The 23,212-nt window shown below is 38.1% G+C and overlaps 1 protein-coding gene across 12 annotated transcripts in view; it reads right to left on the bottom strand.

Annotated features, from left to right (window-relative positions):
* The window catches only part of PTPRD (protein tyrosine phosphatase receptor type D), a 1,452,104-nt gene that overhangs the window by 423,922 nt on the left and 1,004,970 nt on the right, over positions 1-23,212 (bottom strand). Inside the window, exon 1 of one of the 12 annotated variants that reach the window (XM_089489729.1) lies at positions 22,416-22,640. The exons of the other annotated variants lie outside the window; for them this stretch is intronic. The gene's annotated coding sequence lies outside the window, so the exon portion shown is untranslated. Of the gene's footprint in view, positions 1-22,415; positions 22,641-23,212 lie in introns of those variants that run through there. 12 annotated transcript variants of the gene reach the window in all.

Here is a 23,212-nt window from a genome sequence, read left to right as displayed (position 1 = left end):
TTAAACCATGGCTAAATTAACTTGAAAGGGATACATTTAAAATAATAGGCCTGAAATTGCATAGAGTTGCAACTTCAATTTTATATATTTTCATAATGTTTAGGATTATACCCTGGAGCAGAGGAATAAGCAGTTACAATAACAGCAATAATAATGCTAATAGCAATATTCTAATTTATGTTCTTCTCACCATTTACAAGTTTGGGAAGCAATTTCATCATTATTCTTTAAAAGTATATTGTAGATTGGTAACTATGGACCAATTCTGTTTCTCTCTCTGGTGCATGTCATATACAGGTAAAATGAGATTCAAAATATTTCAAGTCTGATTATGGTAAGAATTATTTTCCTCCCTCTCAGTCAGAACAAAGACTACAGTGACTTATGAGAGTTGCCTTGGGAAAACTACCTCAGTTAGTAAGAACTCAGTCTCAGAGGACATAGTTCTAGTCTTGAAAAATCCCCCAGGTATCCAAAATGCTGGGCTATGTGTGATACCTAGAGTAGTTCCAACCTATTCTGCTTGAACTCTTTAGCCACCAAAGGAAATGTAATTAATTCAAATTAATCCATGTCAACCAAACAATTACTACAAATTCTCTTGTTCAGAAGCAGCACATATGTCATAACAGTTTCAGTGCTCCGAAACAAGCAGTTTCCTTGATCCCTCACACCGAGACACCTCAAAGGTCACAAAGCTTTGATGTGAACTTTCCATTAAAATTTTAAGCAAGAAGGTCCAGAAAAGACATTGAAAATCAACATGGCGGGCTCTATACTCTTTTTATAAAGCAGAATTCAATCAACCCTTTGAACTCATTCTCCCAAGCAACTGATAGTCCTTGAAGACTGGCGTTCACAAATAAGTACAACCAAAGATGCAATCATAAAAATTGAAATCTATTTTCATGACTGCATGTGTATTGTGCTATCCTGTGCAGCATTATGCTAATTGAAAATCAGGTTCAAGATAGGTAGAATCTATAGCCAATATTTTCTTTTGACCATTGTGGCCTTCTTTTAAATGTTCTTTTGGGGGGACAACATAACACTGTGTTATGCTGAGATGAAACAAGAAACAGTGTTCATTCAGCACATGGGAGGATACTTGGTTTGCCAAAACTTGTGCTCAGCAGAATTATGTAGGTACAGGAAAAACTCAGCTGGAGACAGCATAAGTGAAAATATAAGTCAAGTATTAAAAAATTATAATGAAGCAGCCATTTTTGAATGGCTGAACAATCATGTATTTGAAACTTTTCTGTGTCTGCAGTGTAAAAATATTGTTTGTAAGGCAAATGAAATTTATAGCATGTTTTACTATTAATATCTGGTAGACTCATGTAAGATATATTTTATTTTGCAACTAAATAAAAAAAGTATGATGATTTATCTTTGGCATGATAGAAATGCTCAAACAAGAATTGCTACAGCATGTAGTTGAAAGTAATCCATATATAAAAGAGAAGGACATCAGCAGTGAAAAAATATTACTAATACATGAATTTGCCAGATTTATGAGCCTAGATCTCTTAGGTGATGTAATTCACCCCTGGGAAAGCCTTCCTCCCAAAATTTTGAAATGCCAGGAAATATGTGTATATTTTTGGAACAAACTGCATTGGTGTAATGGGCAGTGCCCCATTGCTTAGATTTCAATCAGGCTTCTATTACAAGTACTGCTTTTAAGAGCCAACAATGAATACTATGGTTTTTTAAAAGCTCTCCAAAGCATGTAAAGTATGAATATAAATAATTTGAATATTTGTCTACTTTCTCCTTCTCTGCCATCACATTTCTTTTAAAATACACAAGTGTAAGTAGATACGATGCAATGATCAAAATGCAACTGAATCTCTGTCCCACTCTCAGAGTCAGACATAACATTTCCTTATTTATAGACTAAATTATCTATTTATAAGTATTCTCAGTTACTGGCTACACCTTTAAACCAATCACTTTGATATGCTGATCCTGAAATATATAAAGAAATGCATGACACAAATACATACGCCCTTCTTTTTCAGGACTTTAGTTAAATAAATAGATCAGAAGAGAAAGTAACCACACCCACACTCCAAACCATTCTGGGCCTAATTTGGCTTTTGGCAATCAACTTCATTACTATTTCCAATTTTGATTTTAGTGTATGGTGTAGATACAGTTCAAATGTTCTATAACCCTCCACATGGAAAACGCTGCTAAATGTTTTCACATAACTGAATCTCACTGTGGGAGAAAGGTGGGATATAAATCCTTGAAATAAATAAAAAATAAACAATTTAAATAATATTTGAGACTGGCATGACCATTCCTTGTCAACAACTCTCTACACCTCAGATATAATCCAGTTTGACAACACTTTAAGTGCCATGGCTCATTGCTATGGGATCTGGGAACTGTAGCATATTGTGGCATCACAGCTCTTTGACAGGGAAGGCTAAATGTCTCACAAAACCACAATTCCCAGAATTCCATAGCATTGAGCCATGGCTGTTAAAAGTGGTGTCAAATTATGTTATTTCTGCAGTGAGGAAGTAGCCTGACTCTCTGTGGGAAGACTGGAGCTGCCACTGATATGAGTACCAGTTGCAGGAGGTGTTCCTCACTGTTTCCCCAGCACATTTCCCCCTTTTCATCTAGCTCTATGGCATCCTTCCTGACACTGCGGCTAAGAGACTTCTAGCAAGAGGAAAGGAGTGTACACAACACACAGGGTGGCTGGGTGGTTGCGGAAGACATCAGTCTTGGTGGATCCCCTTGTACCAACACCACTGGGATAAGTCTCTCTTCCATTAAGAAGGAGCGCACACATCTGTGTGAGGGGGTGAGAAATGCAATCCCAAACATGTGTGCCTAAAAACCCTCTTAGAAAGGAGTTTCACCAGCAGAGGATTTATTAATTGTTTGTTTGTCCGTTTGCTTGCTTATTTGATTTATATTCTGCTTTTCTAGAAAGAAAGAAAGAAACTCAAAGTAAGATTCAAAGGCTTTGTTAACCAAACCATGCCTTTATTCAGTAATGAACTTTTAAGTGCAAAAATCTGGAGACTACGATGACTTAGAAAACATTTGTAGTTGCTTTGGTATATTGGAAGGATGTTAACAATTGTGAATAATTCTCTGAGATCAGGAATTTTTTGTTCACATGCAAACATACCTTGAAAGCATATTCTTAGAATCAATTACAATTTTGAGGGCAGGGTGGAGAAGGTCCCGTTTTCTTAGAACAAAGAATTAAACTATGAATTTTGGATATTTTACATTTCAAACATATACCTGTAATTTTAAAGCCCTTTCCTCGTTTATTTATGATTTTAATTTGGCCCTTACAAAGGCACTCTTCATAAAATTTGCTGTGTGACTCTGAACCTTTATGACAACCTCATCAGACCATGACACTAAAAGTTATCTTGTCATGGGAACTCTTCCTTAAAGCTTTGGGCCTTAGGTCTTATGCTGTCAAAAAACCAATGATAGTACTTTTTAGATAAAGCGGAAACACAATGTACACAATGTTATTCTAATTACTGTGAAAATGTCTCTTTATCACAGATTTGATCTTAGTCAAAACATACAACCAGAATGGTAGTATTTAGCTGTTTTGAGAGAGATTTGCAATGTTTTAAAAACGTATTTGAATGCTAAATAGAAGCTAATAACTGGCACACATTTTTAACTCTATCGGTGGAATGATGTCTCAGATTAACTCTAATAATGAGTCAGTTAAAAAAAAGAATTTGCCATCAAACGGCATGTTATTTGGTCATTAATTAATTATAAAATTTAACTGTTCATACTTTATTCCTGTTTTATTCTGTAATTCTTGTAATCATGTGGTGTTCTAACAATAAAATTAGTTTTTATGTGAAACATTAAAAATATTCAGAGTTCTTCATGTATATTATTTTAATAATTCCTATAATAACCCTATAAGACAGGCCAATATTATTATCTCTGTAGCACAGACTGGAGAAGTGTGATGCTGAGAAAGTAGGTTGCATAAGAACCTAGTTCACAGTTGTACAGTATTTGAATGGAGAACTTTCCAGTTAATATTCCTAAACACTAAGCAACAGTGCTTTGTGATATTTTGGACCTGGACAATTATTAATATTTTCTCCTTGTGAAAACATCTCATTCCACTGAGTATTATGGAAGCCCTTGTGTCATGTTTACTTGAGACATGGTCTAAATCTATCTGCAGACTACTCCTCTGTAGTAAGGGAACCAGTCATCTCTGAACATGGATATAGGAGGAATTTTACTGAAAGGTCATGCTCAGGAGGTAATGCTCAGGATAAAGGTGAAGTTGTTGCACTTAGAAAGAATGACTCACTGCAAAATACAATAATGCTCGGAAATGTGGAGGGATGTAGAAAGCAAGGAAGATCCCATACTAGATGGATGGACTCTATTAAGGAGTTCACGGGCATGAATTTACGGGGCCTAAGGAGAGCAGTGGAAAATATGGAGTCTTGCAGATGTCTCATCCATGGGGTCACCAAGAACTGGGACCAACTTGAGGGTTAACAACAACAACAATGCTGAGGGAACCCTTCCCAATAGAATCCTGGTTCTATGTTGTTTGGGGTCTAGACCCTAACATCCCACCCCACCCCTTTATAGTCAAAAATAAGATTGGCCCAACTGAGTGCAGCTGGATTTCATTAGTGGTGGGAATGGATGCCCTCACAAATTTTCCAAAAGTAGGCTGCAGATAAATGAAAGTTTTCTAACAATACAAAGTCTGCTGTTTGGCCAGTACAATAAATATTTATTAAATGGTTGAGTACAAGCAGGAAGAAAAAGATTGTGTAAGGGTATACAGTGCAGTCTTTGATCCCTGGAGAAGGATCACAATTTAAAAGGGCAGCAAGGAAGAAGAAAGAGTTGGATGAGAGGAGAAATTTATCAGTACTTATCCTTTCATTTACTGTAGATGACTGTGAGGGACATCAAGTAAGAGGCAATGATTCAAAGGACTAAAAGGACTAGTACTAGACCATGAATAAAATGTCAAAAAAGGAGGGACTGTTTTGGAAGGCAAGCTCAAAACTCAAGGGAGCATGAACATGACACCAGAATGAGGATCAGGAAGGGAATTCAAGAAGTTCTGGAATGCTATGACAATTTTAGGGTTGGGTGATCATGAGCTTAAGCTACAAAACCCTCTACCATAATGCAGAATGGTTAACATGCAATATACTATTCCACAAAGGAGTAGGTGCACCTAGAACATACTCTTTTCTACAGCTGTGCCCACCACCACACCCACATATACAAATAATCGGATGGGGCAGCATGTGCAGCAACATAGTCCTACTTCCATTACTGCTAACTGCAATGGAAAGTGGGCAAATAAGGCCAATAGGTCAGTCAGTTTCTTTGGCTATAAACCTTATATGAGAAGATTCCTTTTATTACATGTACAGTGGTGAGGACTATTGTATTAATATAGATAGCCCATCAATGAATTCATTGTCTTTGTTCATATAATGGCTTCATAGGTCACTACTTATATTAATACATGTAACAAAATGAATCTTCTCAGATAAGGTTTTGAACCTGAGGAAAAATGATTTTGGTAAGGAGACTTATTTCTTTTACACATCAACACTACCCATGGTGAAGCTCTGAAATACTTGTACCATCTTATGCAGTCCTTTGAGAATTTAGGGCAAGGGTCATGATCTGCATGTTTTTGGATCCTATTACATTCCCTCCTACAAATATGTAAACATGCTTTATATAACCTGAGACTTTAATGTCACTCTGTGTCTGAAGAAAAGGGTTTATATCCACGAAAGCTCATGCTAAAATAAAAACTGGCTAATCTTAAAGTGCTGCTACATTCCTTTTTCTTCCTTCTTTTTATGCTGCAAGACTAACTAACAGGGCTACTTTGTTGAAACATTTAAGTTTTTAATACTTGTCTGTATTTAACGATGAAAAATGTACTAGTTAACAGGCATTTTGTATGAGGACAATCACAGAAAAATTGAACTTCATGAGGCTCCACGTGAGTTGAGAGAAGCAACTGGTATCTCATTGGCTTCACTTACAAAGTAAAAAATGTATAAGCAAATACTGAAACGTAGAGATTTTCCTCCCAACACTTTTTTTTTCACTTGGAAGTAGGATAATCCTCCAGGGACTATCAACAGTGTCTGCATTTAAACTAGCATTTCCTCTTTCTATCATGTCAGGTTTATACTTGTACATGTGTGCTTGGAGACCAGAAAGCACAACATATCATTTTGTAAATACTAATCACAATGAATCTGAGTTCTGTTCAACAGAAAACAATTAGTATAAACACAGTGGGACTCGACAGACGGGTAGCTCCATGCCGCCCGTCTTTCCCCCTTGTCAGTGTCACAGCAGCTGCACCATGTGATACCAATGCACTGCCAAAAAGAAGCTGTCTAGAGCAGTGGGCAGAATGCCCCCCTTCCGGGTTGGTGGAAAATACAGGGGATGGTGAGGGGGAAAGGGGGCAGCAGTTGAAGGAAAAAGGGAGTAGCAGGAAGGCCTTCAGTCAAAGGTATTGGTGTGTAAGAAAGACAAGGGGAAACATTAGCCTTTAGGGCCATGGTAAAAATGAGGGTTGCATGAAACTTTTTTCAGAGTCCCTTAAAACAGCTTCACTGATCTCTTCATGCAGTGTGTCTCCCACACTTCATCTGCCCATGTGAACTTGCTCCCTTAGCCACATCTTTCACTAGTAGCAGTGGTGGCAGTTGGAAAACTTGCACAAGGCACAGGGCAATGCTTCTGTGGCCCAGAGTGGCGCTATTTTGGGACAGAGTGACTGACTGGTGCAAGGAGTTAGAGCATGTGGTAGTGGGGAAGAAGAGATGGCAAAAAAGGAGCTTTCAAATTTGGGACCTTGCTTAAGCTTTGTGAGCTTTGCTGGGACTTGGCTGGCAGGTTGGAACTGCCCACAGGCACTTGGAACCCAATTTTGACTTTTAAAAAAAGAGTGGTTTCAGGCAGGAAAAAACCACACACATTAAAATAATTTTCAAAACCTTTTTCAGGGTTATTACATGGTGTTTCAGGAAGCTCCCCTTCCACCCCTCAAAAAGTACCTGAAACTCCAAATAGTTCAAGAAACAGCTGGAAGAAGTGGCACACTATCACTTCCAGACACTCCAAATGGCTGCTATGACAATGCCTTATAGACCTCTGGCATTCCAAATGAATCCAAAATATGGCAGCTCTACTCAAGCATATGCTCATCCCTACTTAAGTGCTGAATCAGTTCAGTGTGACGAGTCTATTTTGCGGGCAAGATGTGGATATGACACTGAGCATAAGCACTAATGAGTAATTTTAAATACCTTAAACAGGATTCCAAACTTAGGAAATCCAAGTGAAAGCTATACCTACTGAGCATCATCTGCAATTGTTAAAGGCACCTGAGCTCTGTGCAGAAATGTTTTTTTAATGCCTGAGATGTGAAAAACACTTTGATTTTTAAGTGCACATCATATTAAGAAAAACCAACCTTTCCATTCCTATTTATAAAGCAGTTTGGAAAGGTGTGCTTCCAAGTGGAAAATTAATGTGAGAGGGGAGGATGGTCAGTACTTTCATGGTGTCCACAATTTGTAGAATCTGAAAGTAATTTGCATAATATGAATATGTGGCTGTCTGGATTTGGGGAAGTGGAATATGGCAAGCCTGACAGAGAGAGTGAGAAATTCCCAGTGCCAACTAAGTATGGGGAGTTAGGAGTTAGTTCCAGGGTGGAAGGAAAGACAAGATCAGCAAGAAATCAAAAGTACTTGGCAGAAGGGAGTAAGACATTCTTGTTATCTGGCTAAATGAAGTATGAGAGGAAGAAAAGATAGGTCAGTAGCAAACAAAGCTAAAGGCATGAGCAGTCTCATGAAAAAGTAAGTATGAGATATAAAAGACAAGAGCCAACAATTATCATTTTGAAAACATGACATTTTGTTGTCAGAAAGTTACAAGCGTATATGTGGGCATATTGTACAAACATTCCTCATGGTGCCACTTGAAAATGTTCACTGTTTCAAAGCACTCCTACATGTGAAAAATCATCCGACATGATGTTTGCAAAATGGAAATACAATTAATTCTGTATGTTTCAGGGTAAAAACACCTTGTTTCCGGGTATGTATGGAATATGGCTTTGAATATGAATTTGATGCCTTTGGTTTCAACAGAAGTGGGACCCACGTGGTCCTTCAAATGATGTGCAACTCTCATCTGCTCTAGTTAGCATACTGGGAAATTCTGAGTGTGGCTTATGGGGAAAGTGGGGTGGGTGACTTTACAACACATATAAAGTAGTCATTTACTGTTAGATAAATGAAGTGTCTTCTTCCTGCATGTTTTACAAGTTATTATGCAAGGAGAATTTGCTTGATTTCAATTTTTTTTGTTAAAAAAAGAACATTTTTAATTTCCAATCATTACACATTTCATATTCATGAAATGCCTGAACAGAAATGAGTTCATGACTATGATAGGTGTTGAAAAAAAATATAATCAAATATTATTATGGAAATAGCTAGTGTGAGCTATAGGATTATAGCATCTACTCAAAAAAATTTTTTTCTAATTATCCAAGTGTTTTCTATTACTGACATAGATCACCTAAAGGCAGTGATTTTTCAGTGTAGATCTAATAAAGCCAATGGAGCAGCTCTAGAGCAGAAAAACTGTTCCAATGAAAACAGTTTGAAATATGTATGAGCTTCTCACAATAATCACACTAAGTTCTTGGCTTCTTTATCCTAATTTATACACAGACATGTACTGTCAAAGAGATACTGTAATTCATTTTTCAGATGATGAAAAACCATGGCTCAAAAGATGAAGTGAACTATGATTGTGCTGCTGTCCTGCTTCCAGGACAGATAACACTCTTGCCTTTCATCAGGGGATGGTTCCTTTTTTTATAAGAGTCAACATTCAATACTTACATTGACCCATGGATACATCGACTTAGGTTTTTGGGTTAATTTTTTGACTAAAATTTTTAATAATATATAATATAGTTTATTTGTAACCCACTTTTCCAAAATTTTGATCAAAGTGGCGAACAATTATTTATAAAAACATTCCAATAAAATCAATTAAAAACAGCATTAAAAGCAACATAGTAATACTAACGACAAATAGACCTATACATGAGTATATACAGTAATATCAATGTTTTTATTCCATTATAATTATAAGAAAGTTCTTTAACACAGCCAGGAAATGAGTAAATTCAGCCTCTTGCTTGTTTAGAAGTCCATGACAATGTAATTAAGATTCTGAATACCTCTTGTAAAGTACAAATATTTCATTCACTTTCCAGATAAGTATCTTTAAGAAGATATTTTTGTAGTCAGCATATTTAAACAAATGATGGCAAACACAGAAGGACTCTTTTATTAAACTTTACTGGAACACTTGATGAATGATGCGATAAAACAATTATTTAAAATAAGCAGTGACAATCTAAAGTAAATACATAGCTATGCCAGTAAAAATGATTTATCACTGAAAAAACACAGTGTATATAGTCACATAATTTTGGCTACAGATTTAAAATATGCTAGCACAAAACATACTATTTCCAGATAAAATTAGTTAAATCTGATTTTAATTAACTTTCTATTAATGAAAGACATCTCTGTCTCATTTTTATAGATTTCCTACTCTCCCCCATGTCACAGCCTGTTGTATAAAGCAGGTGCTCCCAAACTTCTCTGGATCGTGAGGGGGAAACAGGGGCATCTGTGGGAAGGAGAGGGCTTCCACCAGACCAGGTGCATGTGCCTAAACCTGGATCCAACCTTATGTTTACAATAACTTATAATGCAAGGGTGGACATCTTCAGGTTCAGAGGCTGCACAGTTGTGTCCCCATGTCTGGTGTCACCTGGTGCATGGAGGCTGCCAGGAAGGTGAAGGTGGCCACAATGGTGCACCCATCCTTCTCTTTCACTATGGCAGCAACCTCCACCTGAGGAGGGAGCCACTGCCGTGGCAAAGCCAGAAGGGGCACGCTCACCTTTTCTCATCCCTCAGTGGGAGGAGAGCCCAACCGGGAGTCAGCCCTCTTCTGAGGTGTAACTTGGTAAACTCCATATCCCCCACACACCCCTAATAACACCACTGGCCACACAGACCCTACTTTCAGCCTCAGAGAGCTGATCCCACAGCCCCATATATATATAACCTACATCCCCATATATAGAAATCATTAACAAATACAGATCAGGATCTACTTCTGATAACCTTTTCAAAGAAGGAATGTTCCCAAGGAATCCAGTCATAAATCAACATTGCCATAAAAACAAATGGCAAAAGGTGTGCTGCTCTAGCACTTAACACTGTAGACTACATAGCAGAACACCAAAGAAGATGAAAGGATAGCCACATACACACACACACACTTGGACACATCACCTCAAAGATCTAGAATATGATTAAAACTGTACAAAATGTTACTTAACAAGGAAAGGCTCAAAAATGAGGCAGTTCATTCCCTTATTTATTCAGATCCAGATACTGGAGATTTTATATGATACTTCAGATTCATGAAGCCAATCATCCATGACACCATGTTGGCTCAGGAAATAATATAGCCACAGAAAGGCTCTTTCTTTATTGTGATGTAAATGTACAGAATGTGTTGAAAACATGGATTCCTTAACACCGGGAGTTTAAATAATTCTCTCACATTGCTGATTACCACTTTAGCAAGACTAGGCCACACTTGCTATAATTTTACATTCAATCAAGATGCATACTTAAAATGATATAGTACAGCAATTGGTTCTTGCATGATTCTTTCTTATACAAATTGGTTCATGGGCAAATCAGAGAAATCCATCTATAAACGTTCCATATGGTGATGGTATGTATATTGATGGTATGTTTTAAGATCTGGATGAAAGGAAAGAATGCATAGGAAAGTTTATATTAGGTATCAACTCTATCCATTCAACAATCAAGCTTACAAAGATCTGCAACTAGTTAACCGAGGCTGGTTACAGAAAGCACACAACATCCTTGCTAGTACAGTTCCAAAGGCTGTCAGTGTGTTTATGGGAATAATTCAGTGGGCTATTTATGACCTATAAAGCCATATACGGTTTAGGACAAAGGTATTTGACAGACTGTTTCTCATCATGTAAACTTACTCATGCCCGGATATCTACAGGAGAAGCCCTTCTTTTAATCCCACCACCTTCATAAGCAGAATAGTAATATAAATAAAATGATACTTAGTGGATACAAGCAGTGGGGCCTTCTCAGTGACTGCCCCTAGATCTCCTGGCATCTACATGTCACACCCTGTTGTTGGACTGCAATTCCTGCAATGCCATTGGCTAGGGTAGATAGCAGCTGCAAACCAACAACACCTGAAGGGCCAGGTGTTCCTGTTTTAAAATAATTCATCTTTTGCCCCTCCATCAAAATGTTTAGTGTCCACATCTCCTTCTTTCCTTCTCAATGATCCTTATCAGCCAATTAGGCTAGACACAAGTGCATCACTAAAATGAGAGAATCCAGAAGATACTGGATGGAAGGATCTAAAATGGCCCACTCCTTTTACAACTTTCCATGTCAATCATTAATTAACATTTTGAAGACATGTAACACCTTTGTTAGAGATTCGGCAGCCTTGTCCTTTCAATTAAAGGTGCTAGAGATCACAGTTAACATCTCTGACACCTGGCAAATGACCTACAGAAAAATTAGAAAAACGAGCACAGACTTGACATTCCTGGTAAGAACAAAGCAAATGGCACTGTCTAATAAATAAAGAGCAAACAATACTTTTGATCATATAATATTTTTTAAAATGTTCCATTTAACCAATGTTTTTATAGGCCAGTTTGTGGTGTTTGCATGCCTATGTGTGTGTGTGTACTAATAAATCCTTTAAGTTACTATAATTCAGGGTACCAGGCCATATCCAATCGTGTATATCCTCTGATGAAATCAGCTTTGCCCATGGAATGGAGAGGGAGTCATCATGTACCCTCCAGAAGGCTTTCTCCTTCCTAACTTCCTTTCATGACACCCAAACTCTGCTGTGGAAACTCCTCTAGTCCTCTGTAGTAGATACTGAGAATGTGCTGAGTTTGGCACAGGGAGAAGGCCTTAGTGATGTAAAGATCAGGAAAAACGCTGGGAAAAATGTGTGTGTGTGGCGGTTGTTCCCCCCCCCCCCCGAACCCCCTTTTTACAGTAAAATTGGGGGAAAATAGGTAATGGTAGTGGTTCTCAAATGGTGGGGTGGGACAGGAGAGTTGCTCAAGGAAGGGGGCAGGAAACTTGGAGGCCCTGGTCCCTTGTCCTCCTCGCCTTCACTTTTTATGTGTCAAATTTACAAATTCACACACTAAATAAACACAATATTTTTATTCTTATACTATGTCAAGTGCAGGACAAAGGGCTTATCCTGCTCAGCTTCCAAGGTGAGAGGGGGTCTGGTGCCTTTGTGGTACAGTATTTGCACACCCTATATAACAGGTAGGCTTAGGTGAAACTATGTACAGTATCTCATAGTACTGCAGTTCCTGGTCCTTTCTTTTATTAAGATTCGTTGTTTCTTTCCCTTTAAAAAAAACAAAACTTGTATTGGCATTTTCAGCCTGCTCCTCATGAAGTGGTAAAACTGAAGAAGGTCCTTATAGTTCAGGTGTTCCTTACAGTTCAGGACTTTGTAGCTATATTTGTAACAAAAAATAAAATTTAAAAAAAAGTGAATCCAATCTATATTATGTTTGGAACAAATAGTCCTTTTAATATAACAAATATGATAATGTTACAGTATATCCAACCAAATTATACACAGTGCATTTTATGTTCCTAAAGTAAGTGAGTTTTTATCTGTAACAGATCCTTCTATTGCATTTTTTTTCAATTTTTCACACACACACACACAGACTCACAAGCATGTTTTTTTTCCTCGGAAAATGGGGGGGGGGAGTTTTTCTTCTCTGTTGCTTCAAAATTTGTAGAAATTTTACATCTCTGAGTGGAATCCTGATTTAAATGCTTCTGTTATTGGACTTACACTGTTGGATCTTGGCCCAAGTTGGACATACATTACTTGAGGGTCCATGCTATCACAAATGAGTAAGATACAGTCAGCCCTTTGTATCCATGGGTTCTGCATCCACAGATTCAACCATCCATGGTTTGAAAATACACACGCACACACACACACACAGAAATCCACAAAGAAAACCTTGATTTTGCCATTTTATATAAGGAACACCATTTTACTACCTCGCTGTATATAATGGGACTTGAGCATCCACAGATTTTAATATCCACAGTGGGTCCTGGAACCCAACCCCAATTGATATCAAGGGCCCACTGTATATCCATTCTGGTTTCTCCTTCACTTGAAATTTACAAAAATACAAAACAAAACATGAAATATAAGTTCCTGAAGGATGAACTGAACTGAAATCTCCACCCATATGCCCACCTAGACTGGCCAAACAGGACACATACAGGTATGCAAAGAATGAAGAAGTTTATGTTATACCTGCCTACCATTTGGATGTTAATTGTTAGGACCCTCTCAAAAAAAAGTATTGATAACACAAATTCCTCACTAATGTGGCTAAATGCACAGGAATCCATAGCCAGACTCTTAAGAATTATGTGCTCAAAGTTCTGGGCTCCGATGGATAAACTACACAGTTTTGATTTCTCTCCCATTCACTTTAAAACTTGAATTCCTTTCCATCCCAAATATGAAAAAACAAATTCTAATAAGAAACAAAATTGTCACCGATCCTTATATAGGAAGTGTTGAAACTTGGAAACTATTTAACAAATCAAAAAGGCTGAGGTTTTGTCACCGAACATCCAGCATTACATCAACACAGAGTAGTTATGTTCTGTAGATCTGGCCTCAATATAATTCAGAAAGCATTGATAGCAATAAACTGTATTAGTAGAGAATGCTTTTCCCTCTGGTATTTCTTCCCTTCACCTTACAAAACCAAGTTTACTTAAAATCTATACACTGTGTTATTTTACAAATACATTATTACTCAAGTTTCCATGAAATGTAAATACAATTTTGACCCATATCTGAAAAAAAATACTACTTTAAAACTACTACAGTTATTTGCAAAACAGAGAAGTGGAATTCACACACCAGTTCCACTTTATAAATACTCAGAAATCATCAGAAGAAATCATGAGGGTGCTATGTCAAAGACAAGGCAATACTACTGAATCCACATAAGCAAGGATGAACAAAATAAAGACTATGCAGTCCAACACAGTTCCAGCATTTAATTCACTTCTTCACAAAATCCTTAGAAGAACAGGATGAATGATTTCAAAGACCTCCTCTCTGTCCAGCATGGTAACTGATAAAAATATGATACTTCCAGAAACACAGATGCCATGTGAAAAAACCTGTGTAGATTGTAATTGGATCAACTGCTTTCTCCTTACATATTACAAAGTAATGCACACTGATGCTAGTTACATTCACAATCTTGTTTCCAATACTATATCACCTTCCGCAGGGTAACTTAGGGATAGAACCCAATATAGAACTAAGAAGCATAAAGAAGTAGGATTGAATCTTAAGGACAACAAGCACTGATTTAACTTTTACCACAGTAGTCTCTTAGGGCTCATTCAAAGGGGGTAAAGTTTCTAGAAGTATCACTAGTCTCCAGTCTTTTTTGCCCTAATTCTATCTGCATACTTCTAGGTTTGCATTCACATTTCTTCTTGAAATATTCTGGGTTTCCCCCATTCCTCTCCTTTGTGTTCTTCCTCCTTCCCCTCCCACTTATCCTGTGTCACATCTAGACTCACTGTTTAAGGCAGTGATTTTCACCACTTTCCAGTGAGCCTTTGTTATTATTATTAAGGAGTTATATGGTCAAAGTGCTAAAGTGCTTTAGCAATTTTACACCAATTAAATATTAGGATCATTTTGTTTTGGTGCAAACATCTATCCTTTCCATGCTTGATGTCTGCCAAACCTGTAAAACTTGGAAACAATAGCTGCAGTTACTGGTGGTAGCCATCTTAACTAGTTTCAGGATAATACAAAGAGACAGCTATGTTGGGATACATTTCATTTTGTAAAAAACTGGATTAATTTAAACTGACCTGGGAGGTAGGAATGAGAAGTGCCTGGTAATGCTAAGGATTTCCAGGAAGTAATTTGAGATGAAGAAAACTGCATGTAGATGTCCAAAATAAAATATTAATACAGGAATAAATCCTGGGACTTCCAGAGATTTTACTCTTCTGGAGGGGCTCTTAGTACACCTCTTTAGTAGTAACTGTTTATTAATATGTCACTGCTGCTACTATTTCCACAGGGAAAAAAATAAGAACTATATCTAAAGGCACTAATATAGTAAAAAAGAAATCATAATGCAAGGCTGATGTCTTCTTGGGCACCAGTAACATTGACTCCCAGTCCTTGATCCCACCTTGCATCCTTGGGGACTGCTAACATTGGCCCTAAATCCATAATACTGGAAGCCATCCACTATATTAATTAATGTGGTGTCCCTCTGGGGCACTGTGGGAAAGGCAAATGTTTGCATTAAGTCAACATTTGAAAGAGAATGAGAGAGAGGGAATACCCGAGTGATGGTACATCAAAGGCATTGTGGGTAATTTCAGACACTGGTTTTCACCAATCAAATGCCTTTCAGCTGATTGACACAGATTATTCTGCTACTGTCCCACATCAGCAGCAAGAAAGCCCACTTTACTAAATGCCCATTCAAATCCAAAGATGTCTTTGCCAAGCGCTTAGTTCTCAATAACACATAATGCAGAACCATGCAATATGTGTAGCCCACACATGCATGCGCGCACATACACACACCTTTTTATGGCAAGCTGCCAATGACAAGGCATAATACATATTTACTTGGCACTGTTCCATATTTTTCATGGACCAGACCTCTGAAGATGTTGTCTTTGTAAGAATTATTCTCATCTATTTCCTTCTGGGACCTTAACAAATATCATGTAGAGTGGTTTACTGAGACTTCCTAATGCAGATATGTTTACTTCCAGTCACTCACATCATTTGCAATGAGTCCCCTTAAGCTTTAAAGTTTCAAATTTTAATCAACAATAATGCTTCGTTCAAATCACTGTACAGAGATATTATTAACCCTTCCAAATTTGCACTAACTTTAGGTGTGGAGTAACACACAAAAATCTGTATCTTTTCTAAGATATCTCAGATGTATGTGTCTTTTAGAAATCTACTACAAGGTGTTCTACTTTTTAAAACTGCATCTTTTAATTAATTGTAACAAATGTATTTATGTGGGGGGGTGGTGGTAACATTGTGCCATTTTGCCACCAAGTTAAAAGCATCAACAATGATGATCAATATTTTTATTAATACACAATTTGAAAGAAGTTACAAACTCAAAGCTATGTTAAAAATTACATTAACAAAACCTTAGTGAAATGTAACCATTTTGTTTGGAAGGGGGGGGGGAATGATGTGTTTCGGAATCAGAAAATAACACTTGTCTTTATATCTACAACTATGCTCAGTATTTTTTGCCTGTGAAATGAATGGCTTTCTGAACTAGACTGGGATATTAGCTCAGCATTGCATGTGTCTAGTCTAAAAAAATTTTCATCTCTAAGAAATGCTACTGGTTGAGTTGGCATTGAGACAGAAGGCTGTAAATTCCTATCTTCCATCAGTATCATTGACCTCGCAGCAAACTCCACAACTGGCTACAGGCATCCAACATCCATCATTGCTCCTGAAACCTAATCTTTCAGGGAAGGACAGCTGCACTGGACAACAGTTAAGCAGCTTTCTAAGCTTTATTCACATTATTCAAACAATTAAAGCACTGAATCCCACAAAGTTCCATTTTAATTCTTGTTCTTAATTTCCATCTCTTTTTCTTTTCTTTTCAAATGAATACCCACCTTTCAAATCTGTTGAACCAAAAATTCTAACACCGCCAAGTTAAAAACATGAAATTGACCTTCGCAATGGGACTTATTTCAGAGTAAGCATTATAAGGCTGGGTTATAAATTGCACTGTTAAATGCTTTAACTCTTATTGATTTCACTGGACTGTGCTCAATTTTTCCAAATTTTGCAAGCCTATTCATGTTGTTTACTGATAAAGCTAAAGAGTGTTTCAAATAGCCTATTTACAAATAGTGTATCAAAAATCTAAGACTCATTAATAGATCAAAAGCCAATTTACAGTAGACAGTTATCTGAAGAAATCTGAAATTCCTTACACAAATATGGGGACTAGCTCCTTAATAACTGAAATTTTACTATCACAATGCTTAGGGTGTTAGCGTGAGAAGATAGTAGATCTGGCCAACTACAAAATCATATTATACACACCAGTTACTGAACTTTGAAACGTGTTTCCCTGAGCATTAAAGGATACAACCTAGGGATTACCACATTTTCTTGCTCTATTTCATACAATACATTTAATATATTATTTATGGGGAAAATATGTACCAAGCGACTTTAACCATGTGAGATGAGTGTTCACTGAGCTGCTGTTTAAGAGACCTGCACTTTCTTTGTGCGCAAAGCACTATCACTTGCTTCTCCCCAAACTCCAGAATTTAAGTATTAACTGGCAGTATCAATATCAAACCAGCTTACCATGCTTAACCAAATAAATTTGGCAGTCTGCAAAATCAAGACACTCGTTGTTTTAGTGAACTGATAAGAGCAGAAATGCACTACTGCAATTATGTTTTGCAAATATATGAACATACATACCAGTTTCCAAGAGTGACACATGGACATTAATCTACCATTAATTCAGATTTCTACACTCAACTGTTTACTTGAGTTATTTGAGTACATTATTCATTCTGGAATAATTACACATTTCTATATAAATGTAAGCTGTTACAAGTAAGGCATGATATGTACTTTTTTCTGAACATGATAGGAAACATTTACACATAAAGACAGTTTTATAACCTGTCTGGGGAAGTTGTAGAGGTATTTTTCTTGGCAGATTCCAACAAAAAGCTGGACAGGCATCTGTTAGAGTACATTAAGTATAGAATATCCTGCCTTGGGGCATAGGGTTAGAGCAGATGGTCCACGCATGACTCTAATTCTATCGTTCTGGATAAAACAGACCTCAATACACATATGTGATCATTTTATACATATTAAAAATATTAGCAAATGAAATAATATTATTTTTCATTGCAAAATCATAGCTATTTTTTAAATGGATTTTACAATATCTTTCCTTTACTCAAAAACATATGCGATGACTGATCATTTTATACGAGATGCCAGTATACAGCCAGAGCTGAGTGACATTATCAGGGAGACAATACATTTGTGGTAAAACATCTTCCACTAAAGTGTGAGCTGTGAGTAGAGACAGAACCTGTATAAATGAGCTGCAGCTCAAACAAGTGTACCTTGTTGGAAAGGAATTCACAGGCAAGGCACTCTCAAGCAATCTTCTTCTACATCATCAGATTTCCTCAGATGTGCTCTCAACTCTCAATTTAATAGATCAGAGAGAAAAATATTTCCTTCCACTTGGCCTATACTGATTGTATATGAAGATCACTTGCTACCACACATTCCTAAGGAGCTTCCTGTCAAATCTAACCCAAATAAATTAAGAACCCTCTCTCTATATAAAGTGCTGGGGTCATTTCCAATTTTAAAGTAATGTTTTGCCAGCAGCATAATTAATAAGATGATAAAGAAGTCTGACAGAGAAAATACAATCCTTTTTCTGGTGGTATTTTAACTGTCACTAAATCAACCCCTATAAATTACTGTTTCTTTCTACTTAGGAAACAACAATTTAAAAAAATCTTCAAAGGTCTTTGTGTACTAGTCAAGTAATTATAACCCTTGTCATCAGCATTTAAGTAGGATTAGTCCTCAAATATTCTAAACTGCAAAGATGTTGCTATCTGCTTTTTGCATTTGGAAAGATGCACTTCCTTTTAATAGATCATAACATGTTTGCATAAAATAAAATATGGATCTGAGGAAATGTTTTTAGAGAGTAGGAATGTTAGAAACACAGACACATCACTGCACTATTTTTTCAAATATATCCATTTCTAGTCATCATTTCTGATGCAGAAGCAAGATTCCCAAGGCAACTGATCACACAAACCGCATTAATAATTTGAAAACGTATTACTGAATAAATCCACACATAAAGAGTACACTGGAGTTACACTTTTAATGAATCACCCGACAATCTTCTGATTTATCTTTTGTAAATCATGTCAAAAAGTATGAGTAGTCTGCCGATAAATCATGTTCAAACTGGCAGGAATTAAGTATGTGAATGCATTGACTGCTTCCCAGTACAAATGGTCTCCCTTACCAGTTTGAAAAACTGATAATCATTGAAGGAATGCTTGTCCTTATTGTTTAGCATCCGTCAATAATGTAATGGATGATGGTCCATTTTAAATTGGTACAAATGTTCAAAAATGGTGTACTTTCAGCCCTGATCCTATAAATACTGTCCACACCCCAGAAGCAACTTTGGCATTTCTGCACTTGCAATAGTAGTTTAAATATACCATCAATCTACATGCAGCCTTTCTGTGGGGTAATCCTCATCTACTTATTTTTTTTTTAACCCTACACAGGTATAACTGCCAGTGCCAATCTAACTGTGAATTACAGCTTGTCTCCCACACTCTATTTTGGTCTTTCTTTCTTTCTTTCTTTCTTTTTCTTTCTTTGTTTTGTAACTGGCTGATAGTATTTAGACTAAAGATGAACAAAAATCCAGACTTCAATTTGCTCAAGATGATGTTCTTTCAAACAGAATCATTCCTTTACTCCAAAGGAAAGCAAGGACAATCTCAAAGTCCCACACAAGATTTCCCAATGGGAAACACTGTAAAATTATTATTCACTCCAAGAATATTAACCTAACCAATTCATAACAAATCCTCGGTAAACCTGCATGGAATTGGATATCAGCACAAAAATGTCCTCCTAGCAAAAGCATGAGTATTTGGTACAATGGTATTTGCTGCGTAAGAGCAGTTTATACAGGCCCCTAGTGGTTTAGTACTCACAGTAACAGACAGAAGCGTGATCCCTACTTTTCAGCTTCTGAAGTTCTACTACTAACACCATTCAAGTATGCAAATTGTGGGTGGCCTTTTCTGAAAATGGTGATGACAACTATAAGCTCAGAGCTATTATCAAAACTGCATAGAAAATAAAATCATGACATTCTCTCTCTCTATATATATATACACACAGAGAGACATGCACCCCCCTTGTCCTATCACCATCTTGGCAAGTATAACAGCCACAATAAAATGTGTAACTCATGCCACTGTTTAATAGTCATTAAAGCGTAATAGGTTGGACAAATAAAAGATAATTCTGAAACATAATTGCCTGAAATTAAAAATCTCAGTGCTATGTCTTTGTGTTATAGTTATTTCTAAGAGGGATTCCTGGCAAAGCACATGCAGCCACAAACATTTCCAAGTACCATCTTAAAAACAAGAGTCTACTCCTCAGCAGAAGATCTCTGTGTTTAAAGAGGAAGTACACAAACCATATATCATTCTGAATTTAAAGTACCTATAAATATATTCTTTCATACCTCCACAAGTGATGGTACACTATTAGAAAGCATATCCAATTACATCTGTCTCCCTTTCCTTCTCTCTGCAAAAACTACAGGATCTAGATCTGAAACGTACCTTGTAGGGAACACAGCTGATGTTTAAAACAATTTAGTAGGGCAGAATTTGACAGCTGAATTTAGGGGACTGCCCAGACTATCAATTTCATGTTTGAAATAGCAGTACGCTAGATCTCATGGGAGTTAATTTAAGAAAGCAGTGATGAAACAATAAGCAGCTTTCCTTAACAGTAGCTACATGGGATCAATTATTTTGGGAGCAGACTTTTACTTGATTTCTTTTCTAAGGTTTATTGTCTTAAAGCTGTATTCTTTTCCCCAAAAGCAAAAAAAGATTCCGAATGCCACATCTTTAAGTTCCATTTACATCTGAGTCTGAGAGGACCAAACAACACAAGCCTTTTAGCAGACTTCAAAAACAAACACTTTCTGTCCCTTAACATTTCCATAACACAATGCTAAGGTTAAAGGGGGGGGGGGGGGGAGGGGATGCCCTTGTTTAAAACCAAAACCATAGTTGTGTCCCTACAGAAGACTTAGCAAAAGCGGTCGACAAAAAGGTCACTATCACAATTTCCTATGATATTTACAAAACAGGAGCTCGCAAGGATCAAGGAAAACCACTGAAACCATGAAAGCAAAAATAATTCCAACACAAAACCAATGCTTGACCCATGCTGAAAGATTGCACTCCCTCACAAGGGATACTGAGGGGAAATAAAATCTTGGCACACACCGTTCGAGTGAAAACTCTCCTCAAAAACACATCAAAAATGTATTTTTAAAAAGCTCGAAGAAAGTTAGTGATAAATGCACTTTCTGAAGGGATTGTAAAATATACACGATCTCGGAGGCATGAATGATGGTGACACTGTACTCCTCCAAAGTAACCTGTAGAGAAACAGAGCACCAGCAGAACCCAACAGTGAGCAAAAAAGAAAGGCTTTGCAGTGATCATGACTTATGTGAATGGGGGGGGGGGGGGGGCTTTAAATCAAACCCAGATCAAATGTGAAGCAGCAGCCTGGAAATCACAGAAAGCTGAATGAAAAGTGCCGCCTTCTGAGAAGCAAAGCACCCATCAAACAAGTTTGCCACCAATACACCAAAGTGTGCCTGCGAATCCTACAAATCGGTTACCAGAAGTCCTTTTCTTGACTCTGCTATAAAGAATGATGATGATAATGATGGTGGTGAATAACTCCCCCTTTCCCATATGATTTCCTTCTGGGCTCTACTTGGGGGATATTGAGACATAGCTACAGACAGAGAGTCCCCCAACAGTCTGCATGGCGGCTCTTCTTCCCCAAGACGCCTCTCCTTTTTTCCCTCCCAATGTGATGATGGATGGTGATGATGATTGTGATCATGATGATGATCATGATCACGATCCCTGACACAGACACGAACTCAGCCATGGACCACAGGGCATGGCAAGCATCTTCCTCCACAGAGAGGACATACATGGAGCCCAGAGACCCCGCGGGCACTGTCCAAGGGCCATGCCAGCCCATTGGGGCTCCCTTACTCCAAGCCTCACACCCCCCCCCCTGAGTTCCCATCATCCTGCAAAGGGATCAGACCCAAGGGCTACTTTGGGGAGGGGAGGAAGAGAAGGACCAATACACATGGCTGTCTGTGACACATACATACATACATGCAGGCAGGCAGACAGGAAAGAAAGAAAGAAAGAAAGAAAGAAAGAAAGAAATGGGTCATCAGCATCCTCAGCATCCTCCTTTACCTGGTCATGCTGGCAGCCCCCTCAAGCCCATCAAAGGGGCAATTCTCCTGCTCCTCCTCCTCCTCTTCTTCTTCTTCCTCCTCCTCTTGCTCTTCCTGATGTTATTATTGCCGTGTCCTCCTCCTCCTCCTCTTCTCCTTCTCCTCTTTCTTCTCCTTCTTCTCCTCCTGCCCCGTTTAATCCAAAGCCGAGCGACGGCTCCCAGCAGCCGGATCCCCCAGGACTGCCACCACCATCACCCCCAGACCCACCCCCAGCGACCCCCAGGAGCCAAGGGCAGCCTCTCTTTCTGTCTGTCTCTCCAAAGAGGTCAAGTGGGCAGCCTCCTTGGAAGAAAGAAAGAGCCTGCCTGCCGGTGCTCCTTCTCCTCTCCTCCTGCGCTCTCGCCTCCTGGCTCCTGCTCCTCTTGCTGCTCTGGCAGCCTCTGCCTCTGCCTCGGCTCTTCCCTCCCTCCCTCCTTCCCTCTCCTCTCCCTCCTCCCTTGGATGGATGGATGGATGGAGGGATCGCCTCCTCCTCCTTCTCTTGCTCCCCCCCAACACCCTCCTTTGCCCCTTCCTTGGGCAACGCAAGGGGCAGAGGAGGGCGAAAGGGCAGCCCCCACAAAAGAGCAAACCCTTGGGCTGCTCTGTCAGAAAGGAAGGAAGAAGACCCCCCTCTGTCTATGGGTAGACTGTCTAAAAGTCACACGGGTGTCTCTCTCTCTCTCTCTGTATAAGTCATATCTGCATTTGTGCATAAATGTGTGTGTGTGTGTATAAAAGTCATGTGCCTTTGTGCATGTGTATGTATAAGTC

Source organism: Sceloporus occidentalis, unplaced genomic scaffold (genome assembly GCF_023333645.1).
Source record: "Sceloporus occidentalis isolate IW3139 unplaced genomic scaffold, rSceOcc1.0.p SCAF_1, whole genome shotgun sequence".
NCBI classification, from domain to species: domain Eukaryota; kingdom Metazoa; phylum Chordata; class Lepidosauria; order Squamata; family Phrynosomatidae; genus Sceloporus; species Sceloporus occidentalis.
Note: the sequence above shows the minus strand (reverse complement) of the source record. Positions and strands in the feature narration are given on the sequence as shown.